This window comes from Triticum urartu, chromosome 3 (genome assembly GCF_003073215.2).
Source record: "Triticum urartu cultivar G1812 chromosome 3, Tu2.1, whole genome shotgun sequence".
Taxonomy (NCBI): domain Eukaryota; kingdom Viridiplantae; phylum Streptophyta; class Magnoliopsida; order Poales; family Poaceae; genus Triticum; species Triticum urartu.
The window spans coordinates 384424103-384434780 of record NC_053024.1 but is presented as its reverse complement, the minus strand read 5'-3'; the positions used below and the strand labels follow the sequence as shown (position 1 = coordinate 384434780).

Genomic DNA, 10678 nt, shown 5'->3' with positions numbered 1-10678 from the left:
GAATTCTATAGGATCCAACTGCACATCTAATCCCCAACTCAATCCTACACATTTCGGGATTCATCGCCCTCTACGGGATGTACCGTTGGGGAACGTAGCAGAATTTTAAAATTTTCTACGTATCACCAAGATCAATCTATGGAGTCATCTAGCAACGAGGGAGAGAGGAGTGCATCTACATACCCTTGTAGATCGCGTGCGGAAGCGTTCAAGAGAACAGGGTTGATGGAGTCGTACTCGTTGTGATCCAAATCACCGATGACCAAGTGCCGAACGGACAACACCTCCGCGTTCAACACACGTACGATTGGGAAGACGTCTCCTCCTTCTTGATCCAGCAAGGGGGAAGGAGAGGTTGATGAAGATCCAGCAGCACGACGACGTGGTGGTGGATGCAGCAGGATCCCAGCAGGGCTTCGCCAAGCGCAAGCGGGGAGGAGAGGTGTTACAGAGGGAGAGGGAGGCGCCAAGAGCAAGGGTGCGGCTGCCCTCCCTCCCCCCTCTATATATAGGGGCCTTGGGGGGCGCCAGCCCTAGGAGATGCAATCTCCAAGGGGGCGGCAGCCAAGGGGTGGCTTCCCCCCATGCCAAGTGGGGGGCGCCCCCACCCCTAGGGTTTCCCAACCCTAGGCGCAGGGGAGGCCCAAGGGGGGGGCGCACCAGCCCACCAGGGGCTGGTTCCCCTCCCACTTCAGCCCATGGGGCCCTCCGGGATAGGTGGTCCCACCCGGTGGACCCCGGGACCCTTCCGGTGGTCCCGGTACAATACCGGCGACCCCCGAAACCTTCCCGATGGCCGAAACTGGACTTCCTATATATAAATCTTTACCTCCCGACCATTCCGGAACTCCTCGTGACGTCTGGGATCTCATCCGGGACTCCGAACAACTTTCAAGTTACTGCATACTAATATCTCTACAACCCTAGCGTCACCGAACCTTAAGTGTGTAGACCCTACGGGTTCGGGAGACATGCAGACATGACCGAGACGACTCTCCGGTCAATAACCAACAACGGGATCTGGATACCCATGTTGGCTCCCACATGCTCCTCGATGATCTCATCGGATGAACCACGATGTCGAGGATTCAATCAATCCGTATACAATTCCCTTTGTCAATCGGTACCTTACTTGCCCGAGACTCGATCATCGGTATCCCAATACCTCGTTCAATCTCGTTACCGTCAAGTCACTTTACTCGTGCCGTAATGCATGATCCCGTGATCAACCACTTGGTCACATTGAGCTCATTACGATGATGCATTACCGAGTGGGCCCAGAGATACCTCTCTGTTATACGGAGTGACAAATCCCAGTCTCAATTCGTGCCAACCCAACAGACACTTTCGGAGATACCTGTAGTGTACCTTTATAGTCACCCAGTTACGTTGTGACGTTTGGCGCACCCAAGGTACTCCTACGGTATCCGGGAGTTGCACAATCTCATGGTCTAAGGAAATGATACTTGACATTCGGAAAAGCTACAGCAAACGAACTACACGATCTTTGAGCTATGCTTAGGATTGGGTCTTGTCCATCACATCATTCTCCTAATGATGTGATCCCGTTATCAATGACATCCAATGTCCATAGTCAGGAAACCATGACTATCTTTTGATCAACGAGCTAGTCAACTAGAGGCTCACTAGGGACGTGTTGTGGTCTATGTATTCACATATGTATTACGATTTTCGGATAACACAATTATAGCATGAATAATAGACAATTATCATGAACAAAGAAATATAATAATAACCATTTTATTATTGCCTCTAGGGCATATTTCCAACAGTCTCCCACTTGCACTAGAGTCAATATTCTAGTTACATTGTGATGAATCGAACACCCATGCAGTTCTAGTGTTGATCATGTTTTGCTCTAGGGAGAGGTTTAGTCAACGGATTTGCCACATTCAGGTCTGTATGTACTTTACAAATCTCTATGTCTCCATTTTGAACACTTACAAAACCGACAACACTTCAATAGAGTTCAAGAAAGGGTTTTTTTTGACTGTGAACTGTGGGGCAAAACCCCCACAGCAGATCAAAACTTTATTGAAAAAATAACAGATACAACAAGTTGATTACAAGGAGTAACCAGGTTACAAGGAAGAAGAAAAAGGAAAGCCCTGCTAGGGAGCTGCAGTGCAAGCAGCTGACCAAGATGATGAGACTGCGCTTGTTCAACACTTATATCTTCCTCACTCTGAAAGATAAACAAGCAGACAGATGACAGGTTTTGCACATAAAAGTATCAGTGCTGACAATTCATCACATTTCTTACTGACGAATAAAGTGACACAGTTTAAAATTGCATTAACACAATATGGTATTGTTCAGGTCAAGACATGGGAGGAAATGACATTGTGAAGGAGTTGGCAGCTTCACGACACCACTGGATTACAGATCAAGAACTCATAAGTATCAATGGTTAGTGTGCTGTCAATTTATACCATTTCAGATTGGAAAATAAATAGATGGTTTAAATAATAGTAGAATGATATGGCATTGTTCATAGTTAAGACATTGCAGAATATGACATTATGCTGTAGTGGCACTACACCACAACACGGATGTAACGGCATGCAATCCGCCGGAAGAAGTCCCCTAAGAGGGCAGATAAACTGCCGGGACAGCCATTCTCCCGGCAGATAGAACTGCCACGAGAACGGCTGCCGGGAAATAGATCTCCCGGCAGATACAGATCTCCCGGCAGTTACACTGCCAAGAAGCCTCGTTTTCCCGGCAGATAGAAGTATATGCCGGTAATGCAATTCCTGGCAGATAGTCTTCCCTTGTTTTTTACTTACCCTGACACTTTTCCTGATCCTGGTAGTGTATATGTTGCTTTCGATTTCTATTCATACAGGAATTTGGTAGCATTTATATTTCTTTTGATTTCTATTCATTCAGGAATTCACTCAAGATTCAACGGCAGTTCTCAAACACATAATGACTAACACTTAGTATTTTGACTTTCGTACATGCGTTCAGTAGCATCCAGCTACATTAGTAAACATTATTTACATGTAAGACAATAATAGTTTTTGTTCAAACTAAGCTAAACAAATGGTTTGAGCTATGAATACAAGAAACATCATGTAGACTTCAAGTGCTATCATGTAGACGTCAAGTGCTATCATGTAGAAGAAACATCGTGTAGAGAGTAGCACACAAGATCTTCCAACCATGATGCCAACCTGAAAGGAGAAGATAGTAGATCTGCTATAAGTTAATAAGCTTGGTAAACTATCTATATTGTAGAACAAAAAATGGAGATTACTTGTTGTTTCTTTTACATCTTCTTATTAAATAAAGCTAGAACGTTACAATCAATTAATATGCTGAGAACCAATGAAGTAAACTAAATAACCATCATAATTGCCATCTTGTACATGAGCTTGTTGTCTATACTTCGATATCTAGTTAAGCAAAGAACAGCAAACACCTAGACATATAGTTTATTCACATGAGATTCAAAGCTATGAAACCAGGCTACTAAATAATCGTATTATTTGCAGAAGGTAGAGGCTCATAAAAGAAGACCTTAATAAAGTAGCAGCATGAACTAGAATGAGCAGAATATCTACACATACCTTTTGACTAGTACAGAATGCGCAAATATCTCAATTCTCCTCCGTGCACAAGACTTCGAGTTGTAGTGAACTCGGTTCCTAAAGCTTTGTCTAGAAATAACTAAAATATGCATGAGATAGGATCAGATAATATCAAGGCGTTACTATTCCAAAGCAAGTAGTCATACCATGTTTTAAACCAGATGCGTAGCTAACAGAAAACCTATTTCTGCTAGCAACATTTTCAGCTTAGTGTGTATCTACAACAAGATTCCTGATGTGTACAAAATACTTAATAGTGTAATGCCAGGTCAGCCACTTTTTACACATGAAAAAAATACTGGACTCTTTGTAGGAATATAAGATAAGGCATCACATATGCACTTCATAAATGGTTATATGGCAGGAGGCCTGCGACTCTGTTTCAAGTACTAGCCAATAACAAAAGACTCAGCTTCAGAAAACATAGGGCATGCAAAAGCTCAGTTCCTGGACATGTAAAAGCTTCCAATAGTTGTATGCATAAAAATGCTAAGCAAATTCAGGGCATGCATACATACACATGCCAAGCAAAATCTCGGCTCATATTTTACTGTAGTTTTATTTGCATGAAGCATATAAGAAACGAAATGCTAAATAAATTTCAATGTTCATGTATCCAAAAAGAAAAATACTGAATCTAAGACTTAAATACCAAGATTATTACCCCCTCAGCTTGCTTGTGGTTACGTACTGATGTTGCTACTTTTGCCATGAACTTATAAGTCATTCTCAGCTGCATATAGAAGCAACGACTTTAAAGCTATCGACCATAATAGTCATTGGTAAATATATAATCATAACTTCATAAGGGCATAAGCTTATGTGCTTGTATGGAGTAGTCGACGCTGCTTGGTGGAGAGGACAAACAAGATGCACACTGATCACAAAACAAACAATCCAAAATATTATTTCAGTGAAAGCATCAAATGAAAATTAGGGAATAGTTTGTAAGAATTACATATAGGAGAAAAGAGCATGGTAGTCAGCTAGCCCCATGACCCAATTCTTTTTAAAAAAATCTACTTGGGAGCATATCTCCCAATTTCCATTACTGAAAAATCACATATCTCAAGTTCGTCCCCCTCCAGGGGTACCTCAAAACATCAGTAACTAAGCCACACACACCAGCACTACTACCAAACTAGACGCAGAACCTAAACAACGAGCATCCAAACGTTCTAATTATCAGCAACAAAACAATAGTCTTATATTACTCGTGGCCCTGCATGACAAGGTACTGTACTACCAGGGTCATATTACTTGCATGTGACACTGCGAGTAGGTATTTTCTAAAATTTGAACCACATGCACATCTTAAGATATTTACCATCTCCGTGCACATAGCTTTGGTTGAATTTGTTCTTAAGCATTAAGCTAAATAAAAATAGTTTTAAGAACAGGGGATTTGGTAATTCAATAAGTCATGATGCCATGCAATTTCCAGTAGGGGCGACAGTACAAAACCCAATTGCTCTCATTTTACTCTAGAAAATTAAATTATCAAGCAAATGTTTTTCAATTCAATAATAAAGGTTGCAACACTTGAAGGGATTTCTACTATGATAGACAACTGCTGATAATTAAATTCCTGAATCACATGACTGGGAGCAGTGGCAAACTGGCAATAGAAAATTACAGAAGAAAATTCCAGATCAAACCCCATATATCTATTTTCATAAAACTAACACATTCACTAGTTAAAACTATTAAACTCTAGAAGCGTTACTTCACTTTCAGTCTACATGTGCAGAAAAATAGACAGAAAGAAGTTCTCTAGCTATATTTGCAGCACGACCTTGAAACTTAATTTCCGAAAGCTTGCATGCAGTACACCTACTGGGATTTGCTGATTTATTACGTAGTTGGAGCATCCATTTGCTGCAATGGAAGATCTCTTCACCATAAGCAAAACTTGGGCTATCGGATGACAAAGCTGGTCGTTATCTTCAGAACGTAGTGACATACAAACTCAAACACTTTCTGAAGTCGTTCTAGTTACTGCTCAGAAGAAAAAAGGAACAAAAGTTTGCAAAATTGAAATATCACCAGCCAAGTGCTCTCGGTGAGCAAGGAGGCGGCGCTGCACCTAGGGGAGGATGTAGAGGAGGTGGAGCTTCTCGGGAGAGGGGCCGTACAGGAAGGTCCGCTGCTCGGGTGAGGGAACCAGGAGGCAGCCCAACTTAGTGCTCGTGTAAGGATGCTCGTGGAGGAGGAGGCCTTGCTCGAGGGAGAAAGCTTGAGGAGGAGGAGGCCTGCTCGGGGGAGGAAACCTGTGGAGGAGGTCGCTGTTGTGGTGGGGATGGAGGGCGGTCGGCGGCATTCCTCAGGAGGAAGTAGGCGCTGGGTGCGCGGGGGATGGGGACGAGGCGGTGAAGGGTGCTCGACGACGACTAGGCGGTCGGCGGCGACTGTGTTTGGGGAGGAAGCCGGCGCTGCGGTCGAGTGGTTGGTGGCGGCAGTGGCGGCGGCGGCGGTGGCGTGGTCAGGGTTGAGGGTTAGGTTTTGCAAGATTTGGGGAAGAACTGGTGGGGCTCAAGCCGACGACCAAAGGAACCCTTGTGAATATTTCCATCTCACGCGCCCTTTGTCCCGCGCGAGCGCGCTTGGCCTAGTTATTTTTTTTAGAAACGGCCCAACTACTTTGGTTACGCGTAGCATATACTCCCGGCAGACAACAGGCCGCGGTTTAGTTGGGCCGGCAGATAGGATGACCTGCCAAGTGGACATCGTTGCCGGCAGTTTGGGTGCCCTCGTTTGTTAACTTCTCCTGGCAGTTTCTCTGCCTGTAAGTACTTCTACCGGCAGTTATTCAATTCCCGGCAGTTCATTTGCCCTTGGTTGGGTATTTCTCCCGGCAGTTAACTGCCCCTAATTAGGTGTTGTGGTGTAGTGTGGGTAGGTTCACCACACCAATGGATTACGGATGAAGAACAGAAGCATACATGCAGTGCAAAAGAAGATCACTTGCTCTGTGTAGTTTAATTTACATGGTATGAAGAAGGAACTTGGTTGTACAATTGAAAACTTAAATTGAGAAAGGACAAACTTTTGTTTATGAACTACATAATAAACTTTAAACAAGCAATTTGATGCAAACACCAAAAAATAAACAGTTGTTGCAGTCATGCCTAACCAAATATATACAACAAAGTTTCAAGGCTTGAGATGGACAAACTTACATTATTGGTGAAGACAGGCTCTATAAAGGCCTTGTCCATGCTGATGGGGGGGAAATTCAAGAAGTTTACCACAGAATCTTCTTCAAAAGCATTGCCTTTATTCTACATTTTGTTAAGAGTAAATATAGATGTGATAATATACGAAAAATGGAGAATATTTAAGATAAGATGAAGAGTGATGCTACATAACCAAGTAGCTATAAATGTAAGTGCAGCGATACAGGCAAAAGGTACAACCAAGAGCAATGCACAGCTAAACTTCTTCAGTACCAACCTTATGGTAAGAGTAAATATAGATCTGATGTGTACAAAGTGGAGGGCAAAGGAAAATAAGCTGCAGAGTGATGGTACATGAACAACTACCTGTCATTATAAGTACACTGATAAAGGAGAGCATGTACTTACAAGAACAATGCAGAGCTAAAAAAACATTGGCATTGGATATATTCTACACTAATGTAACCATTCATACAGATCAGGTAATTTGGAGTGAACAACTGATAAACAAGCTATCATGCATACTGCTGTCACATAATGAACCAGGTATGTATGCAAGTACAGTGATATAGGACAACAGATACTAACAAGAGCAAAGCAGCGGGCAGCATATTTGCGATATCCTATCGTTCTTGTCAAACCAGAATTCTTCTTCGAGCAGATTTACTGCAAAAAAGATCCATAAGGCACATGCGGAAAAGTAGAAGTTCAAATTGTCATGTGATTTCATAGACAGTACCTCATCCGGGGAACGAGACCAGTGCATAACAAGGTTTTTCCATTCAATGTCTTCTAAATTTAGCACAGGAGACTTCATAGGAAATTTGTTTATAGACTTGCCATCAAAGTGTGATTTCTTCAGGTAACACCGATACTGCTGCAAATGCTTCCTTGAAAAGCACAAGCAAGCTTTGCTCGTCATGACTATCCATATTGACCCTCGCCTATTTACAACAATGTAATGTAAATCATTGATGTGTTCAATCAGCAGAAAACAGGAAAATAATAACCATGAATAATAGCACTTACACGTAAGTTGGACATGAAGATGTGAAAATGGTGTTTGTCTTCACAATAATCTTCCCATGATGGGAATATATGCACGTAGTCCCTAACAACATTGAAAGCATTGTATTTTAAAGTGGGAATAAATGGAATGGGGTTCCAATCTGTAGGAATTGGCCGTCTCTGCAGTTGGGATAGGTCTTCGGCCGGTGGACTTGCTGTACTTTTTGCTAGAGTGGGATTTTTCTATGGTATAGCTGGTGCTATGGCAGATGAAATTGGTATACCTTTTGCTGGAGTGCAGGTCCTGTGTGGTGGGGCTAGTGGTGTGGCCAGTGAAGTATGGGTACAGTCTGCTGGAGTCGGTCCTACGTTTTGTGTCACTAGTTGTACAACCAATATAAGTGGGGCGCTGTTTGATTTCTCCGGCACCACCACGTTTTTCAAGGACTTTGCTGGTGCTCCTTCAGGTTCGGCAATCACCCTCTTCCTTTTTGATGTTTGATGCACAAGAACAACATTTGAGTGGAAAAACATGGTATGATGATAGATGGAATATGTATTGATAATGGATGGGCATGGCATCTCGACATATATGATGAGTAAACTAAGCAGATGGCGGTGCAACAAAGTAGAAGAAATGCAAGACAACATATGCAAGATACCCGCAATCAATAAAACATTGCCAAATTAGAACAGGCACCTTGATGGGTGAACAGGACAGGCCATCTGCCTTTGACTCCTCGAGGTTAGAATAGTCATTAGGATCATATTCTGAACAAGAATCAACAGGTGGGGAGCGTATGAGTTTCATTACATCCAAAATGGCACTCAATGCCTTGGTGCCAATTTTGTAAGTCATTGCAGTGTTTTGCTTCAAGAGTGGACTGCTGCTAGTGCGACACAAAGCAGCTACACAGATCATAGTGTAGATATAATGGAAAACCTTAAGCATCAGAGTAAAATCAGCAAAGTGGAACTTGCTGGAATATATGTGCTAGTATTGCCGGTACGGCTAGAAAGGCTTCGGATACCAGCTCTCTTCAAGTGAAGGTGCGGTACTGTTAATATCAGTGTAACTCTCAAAGGCGACATAGCTCCCCGCATTTCCTTTCTATTCTTATAGGATTCAAGTGGGTAGGCCACTACAAATCCTATTCCTATGTTTACAAGATCCTACGAATCAAAGAGGCTCAAAGTGTCCATCACAACCGACCGTATAGACCTCTACACCACAAAAGTCCCTGCTCATCTTCAGTACAAGGAACATAATGTACTACTATCATACTCCCTCCGTTCCAAAATATAAGTCTTGGTAGAGATTTCCACTATGGATCACATACAGATGTATCCAGATGCATTTTAGAGTGTAGATTCACTCATTTTGCTCCATATGTAGTCCATGGTGGAATGTATACAAAGACTTGTATTTAGGAAGGGAGAGAGTACATATTAAAGAAGAACGGAAGAGGAACATGGTAAAGAAGAGCAAGCAGATTTTGGATAATAAAATGTTGGTTGCGCAGTGCCCACACATGATGAACCAGAGCGCATTAAGAATGCAACTCCCAGCTGTCTCTCGACCATTTCAGGCGGTTGGATGAAGTTCCTACGTCTCCTAACCCTTCTTCTTCCTCGTCTCTGATTCTTCCCATACAGAACACCGCACGGGCCGCCGGCTGGACCACCGGCCCCCACCGCCTGTTTTCCTCTACCACGCCCACCCCCAACCCCGCCCCAACCCCCACCCGCGTCGAGTTTTTTTTGTTCGGCGAGGCCCCACAACCACCCGAGCCCCTTCGATCGCACCGGCGAGCTCTGAAAAATCGACTGACCCAATTTTGAAATTTAGTCTACTGTGATTTAACTAGTGTGGAATATAAAAGGGGAAAACCATAAGCATTGGGAGTATAGTGTTGAGCGTGCCATGGCAGATCTGAAGGTGCAAACCGGACAAAGGCAACTTCGCAACCAAGACAAGAAATCAGAGTAAAGCAGTGGCGATCTATTTTCTTGCTGCGATAAATAAGTTGAGCAGATACGAAAGAGTACCGCCTCTGGTGCGGCGCCTTGTATGCATCTGCTGAGAATTTGATGGTGTTGCGGTAGTGATGGCTGTCGGCAGCGTGGAAGCAGATCTAGGAGGGTAGACGGTGGCGGCGGGGCACGGTGGACGAGACGGTCGTAGGAGCGGCGCCGGCAAGGTGGACGACGGCGGGGATGAAGCGAGAGGATGGGATGCAAGGATCCCGGTTCGAAGTCGTGGATGAGAGGTCAATCTCTTGTAATGGACGGCGGCATCGGGGTATCATCTCCGGCATGGTGGAGGAGGACGGCGGTGGATGGGGTGGCGTACGGCGGCGGAGGGAGGAGGGTGGGGTGGAGAGGGTGTTTTGGCGCACACGGAGTACGAATGGGGAAAAGGGAGGTAGAGAGGAAGGGGGGAACCATGTATTCAGGGCGCGCTTGTCTCAAATGCGAGGAAATTTAAAAACTTAGCCCCCGTTTCAAATTTCTACTACATCACAGCAACATTAGTCGGTTGGGGATAGGACGGTAATCTCGCATACACCGAATATTTGCCGATGAGAGTTTGTTTTTGGCGCCCACCATGTATGAATATGAATCGCGAAGGGAGTCGATTTCGGCCGAGGACACACTATGTTTTGGCGCCCACCGTGTATGAATCCGGGTGAGAGACGGTTACATCATGTTTGGGTGAAATTACAAACCTACCCCTATCGAAACCTATAGAAATCCAGCAGATAGGCTTTGCGTGGCAGGGGTAGGTAGTAGTGATTTCCATCTCGCCGATTTTGGTTTCGAGCGGTTACTGCGACTTTCCCCGCTTCGTTCAAATTTTGCAGAGTGCACGTTTAC

The 10678-nt window shown here is 44.0% G+C and overlaps 1 long non-coding RNA gene across 1 annotated transcript; it reads right to left on the bottom strand.

Annotated features, from left to right (window-relative positions):
- Positions 1-2938: 2938 nt before the first annotated feature.
- Positions 2939-6067, bottom strand: LOC125548390. The gene is made up of 3 exons (XR_007301064.1): positions 5704-6067; positions 4282-4350; positions 2939-3696 (listed from the first exon to the last, which is right to left on the bottom strand). It is a non-coding gene; the product is annotated as an uncharacterized LOC125548390 (long non-coding RNA).
- Positions 6068-10678: the final 4611 nt, after the last annotated feature.